General features: G+C 39.7%; 1 protein-coding gene across 6 annotated transcripts in view; it reads left to right on the forward strand.

Annotated features, from left to right (window-relative positions):
- Positions 1–1,524: 1,524 nt before the first annotated feature.
- dzip1 (DAZ interacting zinc finger protein 1) overlaps positions 1,525–12,341 on the forward strand; it is a 30,469-nt gene continuing 19,652 nt past the window's right edge. For 4 of the 6 annotated variants that reach the window (XM_067583532.1, XM_067583538.1, XM_067583531.1 and 1 more), the window contains exons 1-2: positions 8,095–8,218; positions 9,586–9,728. The gene's annotated coding sequence lies outside the window, so the exon portion shown is untranslated. Of the gene's footprint in view, positions 2,176–3,820; positions 4,081–8,093; positions 8,219–9,585; positions 9,729–12,341 lie in introns of those variants that run through there. The other 2 variants (XM_067583534.1, XM_067583536.1) reach the window with 2 other exon arrangements.

The following is a 12,341-nucleotide window of genomic DNA, read 5'->3' on the forward strand; positions in this document are numbered from 1 at the left end:
AGAAGAAAAATAGTGTTTGGATCAAAAAAAAAGAAATAAATGAAAAATTCAATAAAATATTTGAATTTATTTTTGTCACATCTATACAGAAAGAGCATAAACATGAGAAATACACAACTCAGGTGCAACTTGTCATTTTCTACACAACTGAAACACTGAAACTAATTAATTAATTAATTATTTAATGTTTTATTATGATTATGATAATGGCGATAGTGGTGATGATGATGATTCTTATTATCTTAGTATAACTTTAGTATTATGATTATTCTTGATGTATTTTTTTCCTTAATATGCAGAATCAAGTCAATAGATGATTAATATGATGATGGTGGTGGTGGTGATGATGGCGATGATGATGATGATTATTTTAGCATTGTTTTAGCATTAATTTAGTATTATGATTACTCTTGATGTATTTCTTTCTGCTGTCTATATCCTGCTGCCAAATAATCTGGCCAGCCAGCTCTTCTTCTTCTTCTTGGGTTTTGTGTTTAAGGCCATCATCCTGAGCTGGAGATTCTCCATCCTGATAACCAGGTTGGTCTCTCTCCGAGCCCACTCATCCTCCTTTTCCTGCAGCGCTTTTTGAAGAGAGGCCTTCTCTTCCTCTGCCTTCTTCAATGCAGCCACAAGATTTTGGTTTTCTTTTTGTTGCCGCTCTATCTCGTCTGTGTAGATTTTTATAGAGGATGTCTCAAATTCCGTGGCAGCATTTTCCATTTTGCAGCGTTCAGCTCTGACATCTTCCAGTTCAAGGCGGAGAGCCTGTTTGACTGCTCTATACTGAGCAGCCTGCTCTTCCTGGTCCTTCTGGAGCTCCTCTAAACTCTGCCTGCCATCTCCTGCCATTCTTTTAGGTCCTGCCAAATCTGACTGCGAAAGGAATCGCACAGATCAAGTTTGAGCTTATGGATCTCCTCTATAAAAGATTTTAAGTGCGACCACAAGCTTTTTATTTTCTCTTTGCTGTTCTGTGTAGGAGATTTTGATAGTTTGTATCTCAAGTGTCTGCGGTGAAAAGGGTCTGTTTTATAATCAAGAGACAGGTTCTGCTGTCCTGCTCCTGCTGCCAAATAACCTGACCAGCCAGCTCTTCTTCTTGGGCTTTTTGTCCAACATTGCGATCATCCTGGACTCAAGATCTTCCATCCTGATTTCCAGGTTGGCTTCTGTCTGAGCCCACTCGTCCTCCTTTTCTTGCATAGTCTGTTGAGGAGGAAGTAGTCCTCTGCCTTTTTAAGTGCGGCCACAAGCTTTTCGTTTTCTCTTTGCTGTTCTGTGTAGGAGATTTTGAGAGTTTGTGTCTCAAGTTCCATAGCATCATTTTTCATGTGACGGGCCACATTTGTGCAGCGTTTAGCTCTGAGATCTTCAATTTCACAGTGGAGAGCCTGTTGGACTGCTCTGTACTGTGCAGCCTGCTCTTCCAGGGCCTTCTGGAGCTCCTCTGCACTCTTCCTGCCATCTCCACTTCTTCCAGGTCTTACAGGTCTGTCTGGGAAGTCTCGCTCCAGGCTGGTGGCTCCTCAAACCACTGTGCAGCAGAGGTCATGTTTTGCTGCTGCGACTTCTTTTTTGCCTCTTTTCAAAATTGAGGCATTCTCTCAGGTCCTGCCAAACCTGCCTGCTAAAAGAAGCGATCCGCTCAGCTGAAGTTTGACCTTGTGGATCTCCTCTATAAAAGGCTTGGTGTCCTTGCTGCAAGCCTGCTCCAGCTGGTGTTTGAGCTCTTCAATTGTTTTATTGGCTTCTGCAGCAGAGTTGGAGCTTTTACTGCGAAGGTCCTTCAGCTGGATCTTCAAATCAAAGACCTTTCTCTCAGCAGCTACATATCTACAATAAGACAGATGCTCATGGAATTGGGACTCCTCTAGATTTAGTCTTAGAGCAGCATTCTCCTCCTTCAGATCAGATCTGACTTGGTGCTCCACGGGTTTAAAGCGGTAACGATTCCGAGAGTCTGTCCCTGCTTTTTTCTCCAGCTTTGTGTTTTGCTGGGCTTCCGTGTTCCTTATCTTTGGTCGAAAAGCTGTGCATCTTGTATTGACCTTCATCTAATGTTTGGCACATTAAAAAGTAACATCTTGGCTGTCAGTACTCATTTGCTCTGCACTGTTGGCAGAAATTAGGTCCTTTTATATCCTGTAACTGTGCTGGAAATACTGAAAAAAAGTGAGTATGTCAATTCATGGTGGCATTAACATGTGGAAGCAGCAGATAAATGCTTAACTCTGTGGATATTTGAAAACTTTAAGGTTTTTATACATTAAATAGGAAGAAAATCATTAAACTAAGAGTCTACGGCGCGCTAGCTCCTCTCTGATGTTGTGCTTCAATACAGCGGTGGTTTGAGTGAAATGCAAACGTTAGCATGCTAACATGCTTACAATGATAATGCTAACATGCTAGTGTTTATGCTGCGTTCACATCATGTGGGATGCATGGTAGAGATGGGAAAGAGCCCCATGTTAAATTCATAATTACAATAACTCTGATTTGATCTGATATGACTTTAAAGAGACATTAGTGGGTAATGTTAACCATGTTTACCATTTTAGGTTAGCGTATTAGCATGTTAACATGTGCTCTAATGCTGAACTGACACAATGTCTCTCCTGTTATTCCAACTTAGGAGTGTTACCGAAACTACTAGCCTTGCAGTCACACCATTCAAATAGCCAAAATTAGCTATTTTGCTGCCTTATATATTTAGAACATTTCTTAAACAAGTGAAACTAGATACAAGCAAACAGTGAAATGCTCGTTTTTAAATTAGCTGAATCAGTTGTATTAGTAATTATACTGGATTTTACACAGATGTAACTAAGCCTCCAGGACAGTGCTTGCTTTGAAGCCAATTTGTCATCATGGCCAAACCATGGAATTACAACTTCCAGGTCTGACACAGGCCCAAAAAATATTTTTTCTCACACACAATCATGGCAAAATGAGCAGCTGTATAACAGTGGATACATTTTTTTGAGCATAACAACCCCTGTGAAATGATTCCTTAAACTATAAGAAATTTGATCCATTCCGTCCGATCACATTTCAAGAGTCTAAAAGTTACATGATTTAATTGTTTTATCCCCATTCAAGTTAGGAGGAGGGCTAAACCAGAAGTTAGCTGTCTCAGCTAGTGGAAGTCCCCTAGTGAGCATGCTCTATGGGCATTGGTGGGAAATCTCATCGCTGTCAGAAATTCCCAATATCTCCAACTCGGAATTATGACCAGGACACTAATGAATATTTTTTTGGAATTGGTTGCTTGTAATTATGGCCTAAACAATATGACATGAACGTAGCATACACACCCAAGTACACCTGAGTCTGATGCAAATGTTTTTAGTTTTGCAGATATTTGATCATAAAACAAAGTATTAGACAAATTAAAATTTTAGTTATTACAATTCATGCTTAAGGAGACATCAATGTTTGTACCAAATTTCCTGGCAATCCATCCAATAATTGTTAGAGAGGTGGATTACCCTTGTAAAAAGAAATTCTGTTAGAACTTATTGTCAGGTATCCAGCAATTTTCTCTCTGCGAGTATATTAGAGCATGCTTCACAGAGAAGCTGTGTACTTTTTAATGACCTTCATCTAATAATTTTGCACATTAGAAAGTAACATCCTGGCAGGCAGCACTCATGTGCTCTAAACTGCTGTCATTAATTTACTTTCTTCATTTACATATTTTGATTGTAAATCATATTATTAGATACAATACAGCATCTTTGGTTTTAGTGCATCGTGGCTATTTGCCTCAGCTGCATGCAGTGCGAGTGACTGAGGATGTGTGAACTCTCCACCACAGGGATCCACCAGCAGGCCCTCAGACCTGCAGCGCGGCGACGGCACCATGCCAATCTGTGCCGGGCTCCCACCACAGCCTCATCCAAAACGCTTAATCAAAAGGGACACTCTCTCCACTTGGTCCCGCATGAAAAGGAAGCTGTTGGCCCATGCTGTGTACCTTGGCAGCTAGACAGAGAATAACCCAGATTGGTCTACTATCCACTACGCTGCGAGGACAGTGTAGAGGAGGCCTGCGATACAATCTGCATTTTCTAGCAGGTAATTGAAGCTTTGGGGACATGGTTGATGGTGATGTGTCCTGCCGTGGCCTAATCAGCCTTCCTGTCTTTACCGTCAGCACTGATGGATGTTTATCGTCTCCTCAAAATAGGGCCTGCATGTCTCTTCCTGCAGAAGTTGATTCGAACCGCTGAATGAATGTCAGAGGGAAATTACTGTAATTTCACTCGTCAAGCTTTATTGTAGTATGCACCCCAATATTAAGGTCAACTCTTTCTGGCTCCACTGATTCGTTTAGACACTTCCGTGCAATTTCTCTGCCAGACACACCACATGTATGAGTCTTTGATTTTACTTTTGAGGGTGCTTCTTTCTTTATGTTGTCTCCTGGTTTCTCCTAACATTCATGCCTAATTAATGACTGGAGAAAATGTCTGAGTAATTGGTTATAAATTCCCACCCTTGTGTCAAATTGCAGCGTTGCTGTATTTGTACTTGCAGTGTCCTCCAGCTGCAGATAAAACCAATTTTACACTTTTCTTACAGATTATGGTGCAATGGATGTCAAACCTCAGGTTAACTTCACACTCCCATTGCTCCAGTCCTATCAAAATCTACACTGATAACACCATTAGGGTCTTTAGATAAGAGTTTACCTTGTAACAAATATTATTACTAGATGCAGCAGCAGCAGTAGTGGTTTGTTAGCGGCTAGTGATGCCTGAAATAACGTTATAGTCACAAAAAATAAAATAAGTGGACATATAATGGCTTTTATTTAGTAGAATTAGTCTTCAAACTTGAAGTGCTTGGCCCTGACACATTTTAAAGTAAAATACATAAAATTTAAAAAACACCTTTTTGCTCTACTTTCTCAATTTGAGATTCATTGAAAGATAAACATTGTACTTGCTCCGGGCTGTAATGCTGACAGTCCCAAGGACAGAATAAATGTACCACTTTAGATTCAAAAGGGGCGAATGAGGGAACAAACAGGAAACTATTCAGATTTAGAATAAAGGGAATTAACAAGACATTAAGGAGAAGAATTGTCTAAACTTTACCAGTAAATATCTTCTAATTAACATTCCTTCCTTCTCAGAAAAACAGTTCACACAACTTTCTCATGCTGAGCGATATGACGTGTTCAAAGCAAGTCCCTGAAGTAAAATGTGATTATTGATGTGTGTGAACTCGAGCTGTGATCAAGGAAAAAATTAGAAAAAAAATATCATATGGAGTACGTGACAGCCACCAAAGCTTTTTACTTCATTGCCTCTTCCAGCCTTTGTTAACATATATAGTACCTCTCCAACAACTGGCATATCTACCAAACAGTCATGTAATACTGGATCAAAAAGTTTAATTAGGTCAATGTGTTCTGTAGATGTCTGTTAATGGTGTTTTTCTCTTTGAACTTAATTGTGTCAAAATACTTTTTCATCTTAAAAGCTCCGATCCTGTGACTGCAGTATGATGCCTTCGTTAGAAAAGAAAAATGTGTTTGTATACTTGTTTAAATGTGACTTATTAAAGCCACTGTTTTTTACTCTGAAATATTACCTAGAGTCAGTATTCTGACTCTGAGCAGAACATGTAGTATTAACCCCCTTGTTGTATGTGCATATTTTTATGCCGTAAATCCATCAAAGGTATCATTTCATTGGTGTGAAAGACTGAAATAGGAGACATGTGTTAGTTTAATATAATTTATTGTGTACACACACCACACAACAGTATTGCACTCTGATAATGTTAGGGGACTTGTGAGAGGCAGATTAAAAAAAGAACGGTCAAAATCAAAGCAGCAGAAGCCGAACTATCCTGGACCCTACATTTCCCAGCATGCAACTTGATGGTGTCTTTAGTCATACCCTTCCTGTCTGGTAAATGCCCACATCTTTCAAACTCTACTACTTAATTTTACAACTCAGCTTTCTGGTAAAAAAAAAAAAAAGTATAGTCTCCAATCTAGAGAGGAAGCAATTAATTGATTAGTCAATCAATATAAAACTAACTATTTTGATAATCAATTATAGTCATTTATTTAGCCAGGTGCTGTGTGGTCATCCAAAGTATGATCCCATGCTGTCCTGCAACATTGGCTAAATAGTACATTAGCTTTAGCTTGCATCCGATTAAGGCTAAAACAAATGTACCGTTATTACGTAGCATTCTTTAAATTCATATATATTCAGCGGCTAATGTATCTATATGGCTATTTATTATTACTAATAATAACCTAAGAAAAAGTAAGAAGACTCTTACCTTCTATTGTTTGTATAGGAGGGACAGTTGAGAGAAACAGAACAAGATGACAAGGGAAAATAAGTTAAGTCGTACCACTTGTTCCACTTCTGAACCATTGAGCTGTCCCTCTAAAAGTAATTGGCCGTTGCGGACACAGCGCTGTAACACCCACTCATATGAGGGCTTTGTGTCAGAACTGAAACTGAAAAAGTAAGCAGCAAAACTGAAAAGAGTGACAACAAAGGAGAAATCCTATTCAGTGAAGAAAAAGTGGAGAATTTTTTTTTTTATCACTGTAGCGCTCTTGTATAGTTTTATTGCAAGTTCTGCCTTTGAGGTCTTTTTTTTGGCTTTCAATTTCATTTTTTGATGTGATTCTTGAGAGATTTTGTTCAATTATTATGACATAAATTTAATCGCCTACATTGGTGAAGCTGGAATGAACAAATGTTTGGCAGTTTTTATAAATGACCTGAACAATTAATCACTTGATAATTATTTTTCTGTTGATCAGCCATTCCATTTATTGACTAATTCAGAGGTGATTTTAAATGGCACCTTACCACTCCCCATAGTGAATGTGAACTAGAAGTCCAGAGAGATTTCACCATGTAGTGACATGGTGCATCTTAGGAGCCTGGTTTATGCAGTCATTCAAGGGTGAGTTTAATATTAGCAAATTTAATGAGAGGATCAAAACTTAACATATTTAGCTGCAATTAGGTGCAATCAAATCAGCTTACTATCCAAAATTTTGATTGCATCTTAACAGGCATAATTAATGTAGAAAGTGCTTGTAACCTAGAGGGGGAATAGTTTGGCATTTCAGGAAATATGCTTACTTGCTTTTCTGCTGAGGGTTACATGAGAAGATTTATACTGCTCTCATGACTGTACACTAAATAGGAGGCTAAAGCCAGCGGGCAGTTAGCTCCTTAGCATAAAGAAAGCAGCTAGCCTGGCTCTGTTCAAAGGTTAAAAAAATTAGCCAACCAGCACTTCTAAAGCTCACTAATTAACTAGACTCACAGGTCAATCTCTAAATGCTTTGCTCATAGAGACTCAGGACAATCTCCTAGGTTTTGTTGTTCAAACTGGGTGGAAACAATAAGAGAGTTTGAAAAAAACCCTGCATTGCAGAACCAATCCAAATTCTTTAGGGTGGCCCTCATATTGGGGCAGTAACATGCATTTCATGATGGAGGAGAATGGGGAGAATGGGGGAAGAGCATCATTTCCTGTAAGGCGTGTCCTTGACAAAATGTAAAGGGGGCGTAGGTTTGTTAGCGGCTGTTCTCGCCACCGTTCAGGCAACTGCCATGCATTTAGAAATCCCCAGGTTTCGGTAGGTGGTGATCTCTGATTGACCGGTATTGCAAGGCTAACTAATTAACATGTTATATCTTGTTTGTTTAATCTGTACATAAACTACATGTCAACATGTTGATTTGTAGTTTTAAGGAGCTATCTGTTTCCCCATGCTTCTACTCTTTATGCTATTTAAGCTAACCACTTGCTCGAGCATCATATTTAGTGCACAAATGTGAGAGTGATATCAATCTTCTCATCTAACCCTTGCCTTTATAACAATGTCCATTACCTTTAATGGGGCCATATTAGGCTTTTTGTGATATTTATATATTGTTATGATGTCAGATATCTATGCTAAACATGGTCAAAGTTCCAAAACTTGAGATAACCGCATGTAGAAATGCTCGCTGCAAGTCAAAAACCAGGGCTTCAACTTGCACTAAATGTTTCATTTGCAACAATTTTTTCTACTTGTCTCCTTAACTCCTTAACTTAACTTAGCTTCCAAGAGCTGGCCAATCAGAAGAGAGCAGGCTCATCAGGAGGGGGACCTTAAAGAGACAGGAGCTAAAACGACTCTTTCAGACAGAAGCTGAACTGAGGGGCTGTCTCAAGAGTCAGTATGAGTTAAATAAGGACTTTTTTTTAACTGTAAATCATGCAAAGATATTCCAGAAGAGCCCCAGATTTTAAATATAGACCTGTAAAATGTGCATGATATGTCCCCCTTTAAATCAAATGTATTAACTTCTGGTGTGGGCTAACACCTGAATGAAAAGCATATTGACACAATTGATTTAGTTGTGGTAGGTTGTTTCCCCTCAACAGGTCAAACTGTCAATATACATCCAGTGTGTTACAACATAAGACACATTATACTCACATGAAAACACACTAGCTTCTATAAGTTTTAATGTCCTTATTAATAAAAAATAATAATAATAATGATCAACAGTGCATGCAGACACAAGCACATCAGTTCATTCTGGTGAGGTTTCTTCTGATTATGGCAGTTAATGGTCCATCTAGCCGGTGTGTGTCTGTGCCAGGTTAACCATGCCTTTGAGCTGAGTCAGGGACTATCTGGGCCACATGCCAAATAACTCTGGCAGTCAACAGTTCACTATTTTACAGCCAATTTACAGCAACATTGCTTAAGACTGCATGCTGCATGAATTCGGTCATCACACATTCCAGGCACACGTATCCTGGAAAGTGTCCCGGTCTTCGGCTTTGTTTATGCTTCCATTTTCCCAAATTGCATCTATGCCAGCTACCTGGCAGCTGGGCCTCTTTGTTGTATTAGCCATGGAGATGGAATAATTAGTGTCTGGCCAAATTGTGCCACGTGTGCTCATGCCAGCGGGTCATGATTTGCACATGAACATTTGCAGGTACTTTAGCAAGTAAGGAAAAAAAAGAAAGATTTGTGCAGCAGTCTTAGGGTGAGGTGTGAATTGAAATAAGTCATTATCTACAGAAACACCTTCCCGAGAGGCAGCAAGGAGAGGCTTCAAAAGGATACTTTATTGTCGCAATCCAGACACATTGCAGAAAATAGGAGAAGCGTGCAGAGAGAATCTCCGAGAGGCTGGTTATGGCAAGCTGCTTAGGTAACTGCATTAGACAACCAAACATCAAAGCCTTAAATATTCAAGGAGCCCTGAGATGGCGAGAAATGTACAAATGGATTATTCCTCCTTGAGTAAACACACATAGAATATAAGCACGCGGCGAAGTGAGAAAAGGGGTCTGCAAGGGAACATTTGACAAATTGCAGTGGTTCAAGATGATGGAAAATACTGTTGAGAATGAATCAAAAAAGAAAATGTGTTCCCAAGACAAGAGGTGGTTTTACCACAGATCAAACAGAATCAGACACCTCTTACCAGTAAACCCAATTCTGCTTCTCACAATATCCAGCTGTCACCACTGACAGTATTAACATTGTGATGCGTCTGTTGTGATCTCCTCCTACATTAGGTGCCATTTCTAAGGAAACTGCTCAACAAGGCGTCTGAGGCTGTGATGAAGCATAAACCTCCAGCCTGCGGGAACAAGTCACCATATCAGAGACGAATGGAAAAATGAGTCCGTGGAAGTTCTGCGGAGCAGCGGATGTATGGGTAGGATGTCTTGTGATGAATAGCAAACCTTGTTTCCTAAACTCTGTTCCTGTGCTGCAGCTTCATCACTATGCAGCTCTATCTTCATACATCTAACTCCCTGCCTGATTTATTGGAGAGTATGGCGGAGTCGCTAGACCTTGCATCAGACGCTGAGGAATTTCGTGCACAAGTACAAATGCTTACATACTGTAGACTGGGTGAGGAAAGGTACATTTGTGAGATAGATGAAGGGAGCCCATTAGAATTGCAAAAATATTCACATACTCATTTGAAGGATTTACATGGATTTGTTTGTTTAAAAAAAACTATTTTGATAGCATCTCTGTGAAGAAAAATCTGTCTTGTGGCCCGGCAGCATACACAAGGTTTCCTTTAATTGGAACACATTTCACACAGAAATGATGATTGATTAGTTCAATCTCAATAGCCATACCAGAAGACTGACCTTTCCTTACCTGTTAAATATTCATGCTGTCCTGTTGTGGAGGTCCCTTCAGGATAAACCCACATCAATAAGAGATATTTAGTCTGGTATTAATTGAAAGAGGATTTTCGAAATTATTCAGGGGACAGATAGTCTTTTAAAAATGGCTGTGATTCACAGTTAAGATTTGTATTATGACCATCTGGTTAAGATTCAGAATCCCAGAAAGCTTGTGTCGCCCACTCGTAAAGCTTAGTGTGTTCTATCCTGTGGCCGACTATTTAAAATGCACCCTGCATGTGTGGATTTCTTCTAAGGATAACAGCAGCCCTAATGTACAATCTAAGAAGATTGTTCTCTAAGCCTTAAAAGATCATATCTGATAGAAAAGAGATGAAACCATTTCAGACAAAGCTTAGCGTGAGCCCCAGAACCGGTGCAAGAGGTGCAAGACCAGAGGCCGGGTTATTCTCTTATCTTAGTGGCCAAAGCTCTCTGGCAAAGCACCCCTCCTGGCATTTAAAACACATGTCTGCGATAACATCATTGGTTCTTTTCTCCCTCCCTCTGGCCTCCAGAGAGAATCTCTAAGCATCTCTAAATGTCACATTAAGTGCTTCTCTTGTCCCGCACTGACACAAAAACGAGGTGCTTTCTGAATACAAAGAAGGCCCATACTGGATGTCTGCCATAGCTCAAAGAGAGCGACAGTTATCTTCTCTCCTCTTTCCTGCTCTCTCCCTCATTTGTTCAAACTGTCAAAACTAACATTTAGTCTCTAATAGGGCTACCCAAAGGACGGCAATGACTTTTACTCATGGTCCTAACAAAATTTGCTAGACTACATTTATAAAGCACAAGTCATGTGGACGGTTGGTATCAACATTATAGTCAATATAACTCCAATTAACACACCCTAACCTGTAGCGCAGGTATATTTAAGCACAAGCAGCACACTAATTGTCCTGTAACTTTATACTAAAGAGGAGAACATAATTAGAACCTCCAGGTGTAAAATGAGGAAAGCAAAGGTGTAGAAATTATGACTACTTTGAATGCTAATGTAATAATAACGAGGTGCAATATTACCTGCCTGGAGCTGCGCCTGAACAAGTGTTAGAGAGAAATTAGATTTCTCCTTGTTGGGTTCCTATTCATAGCAGCTTCAACAGTGCTGTTCTTGTGTTTATTTACATACAGGCAAATTTGAACACAAGGTGGGAAAGTCCACCTAGAAAAAGAGCAAGTAAAACATGTAATGTAATGCAGAAGTAATGTTAAAGTGGACATACCATGCACGTTTCCAGGTCTATATTTATATGCTGAGACTCTACTATATCTTTGCATGATTTACAATTCAAAAAACTCCTTATTTATCTTTTACTGGCTCTTTATGCAGCCCCTCAGTTCAGCCTCTGTCTGACACAGGTCGTCTTAGGTCCTTTAAGGCCACCCTGGCCCACCACCACTCTGCTCTGATTGGCCAGCTTCCAGAAGCTTCCCCTCTGCAGACTTCTGGTGGCTTGGGAGGCTACATAAATATAGTAGCAGTCAGGTTTCACTTCTTATGTGGGATACATGAACAATCTGATGTCATCACAAGGATGAAGTAAGAGGTAAGGTGGCAAACGAAGTGTTCAGAGCAGGCTGAAACCCTGGCTTTTGACTTGCAGGGAACATTTTACATACATTCACCTCAAGTTTTGGACCTTTTGACCATGTTTAACAGACATCTGACATAATAGTATAAATATCACAAAAAAGGTTGCTCCTCTCCCATTTCCCCTTTAAAGCCTTGATTCCCAACATTACCAGTGTTTTTGTTTTAAGTCCAATGTTTCTGTTAATTCATCATTCATTTTTGCACAAATGTTTCAGTTGAGTATTTTGTGTTTCACAATGTTATTTTTTTGAAGGGCTTCAGTCCTGTTCCTTTTGAGTTGTGATGGTAGGGCAGATCGTCTGCTTAATCAGTGATAGTGACAACAGGTGTGCATCATTAGCTGCACCCAGCAGTGAGTCATTAGGCTCTGTCAAGTTGACATAGGAAGGATAAAACTGTTCTGTAGTAAATGCCATTCTGTATAATTTGGTGCACTCATAGCTGTGTGTGTGTGTCATCATAGGAAATTGTGATTGTCAGCAGTAACAGGTCAACGTCAGTGTTGTTCTTTATGTTTTGAAAG

This window comes from Thunnus thynnus, chromosome 24, assembly GCF_963924715.1.
Source record: "Thunnus thynnus chromosome 24, fThuThy2.1, whole genome shotgun sequence".
Taxonomy (NCBI): Eukaryota; Metazoa; Chordata; class Actinopteri; order Scombriformes; family Scombridae; genus Thunnus; species Thunnus thynnus.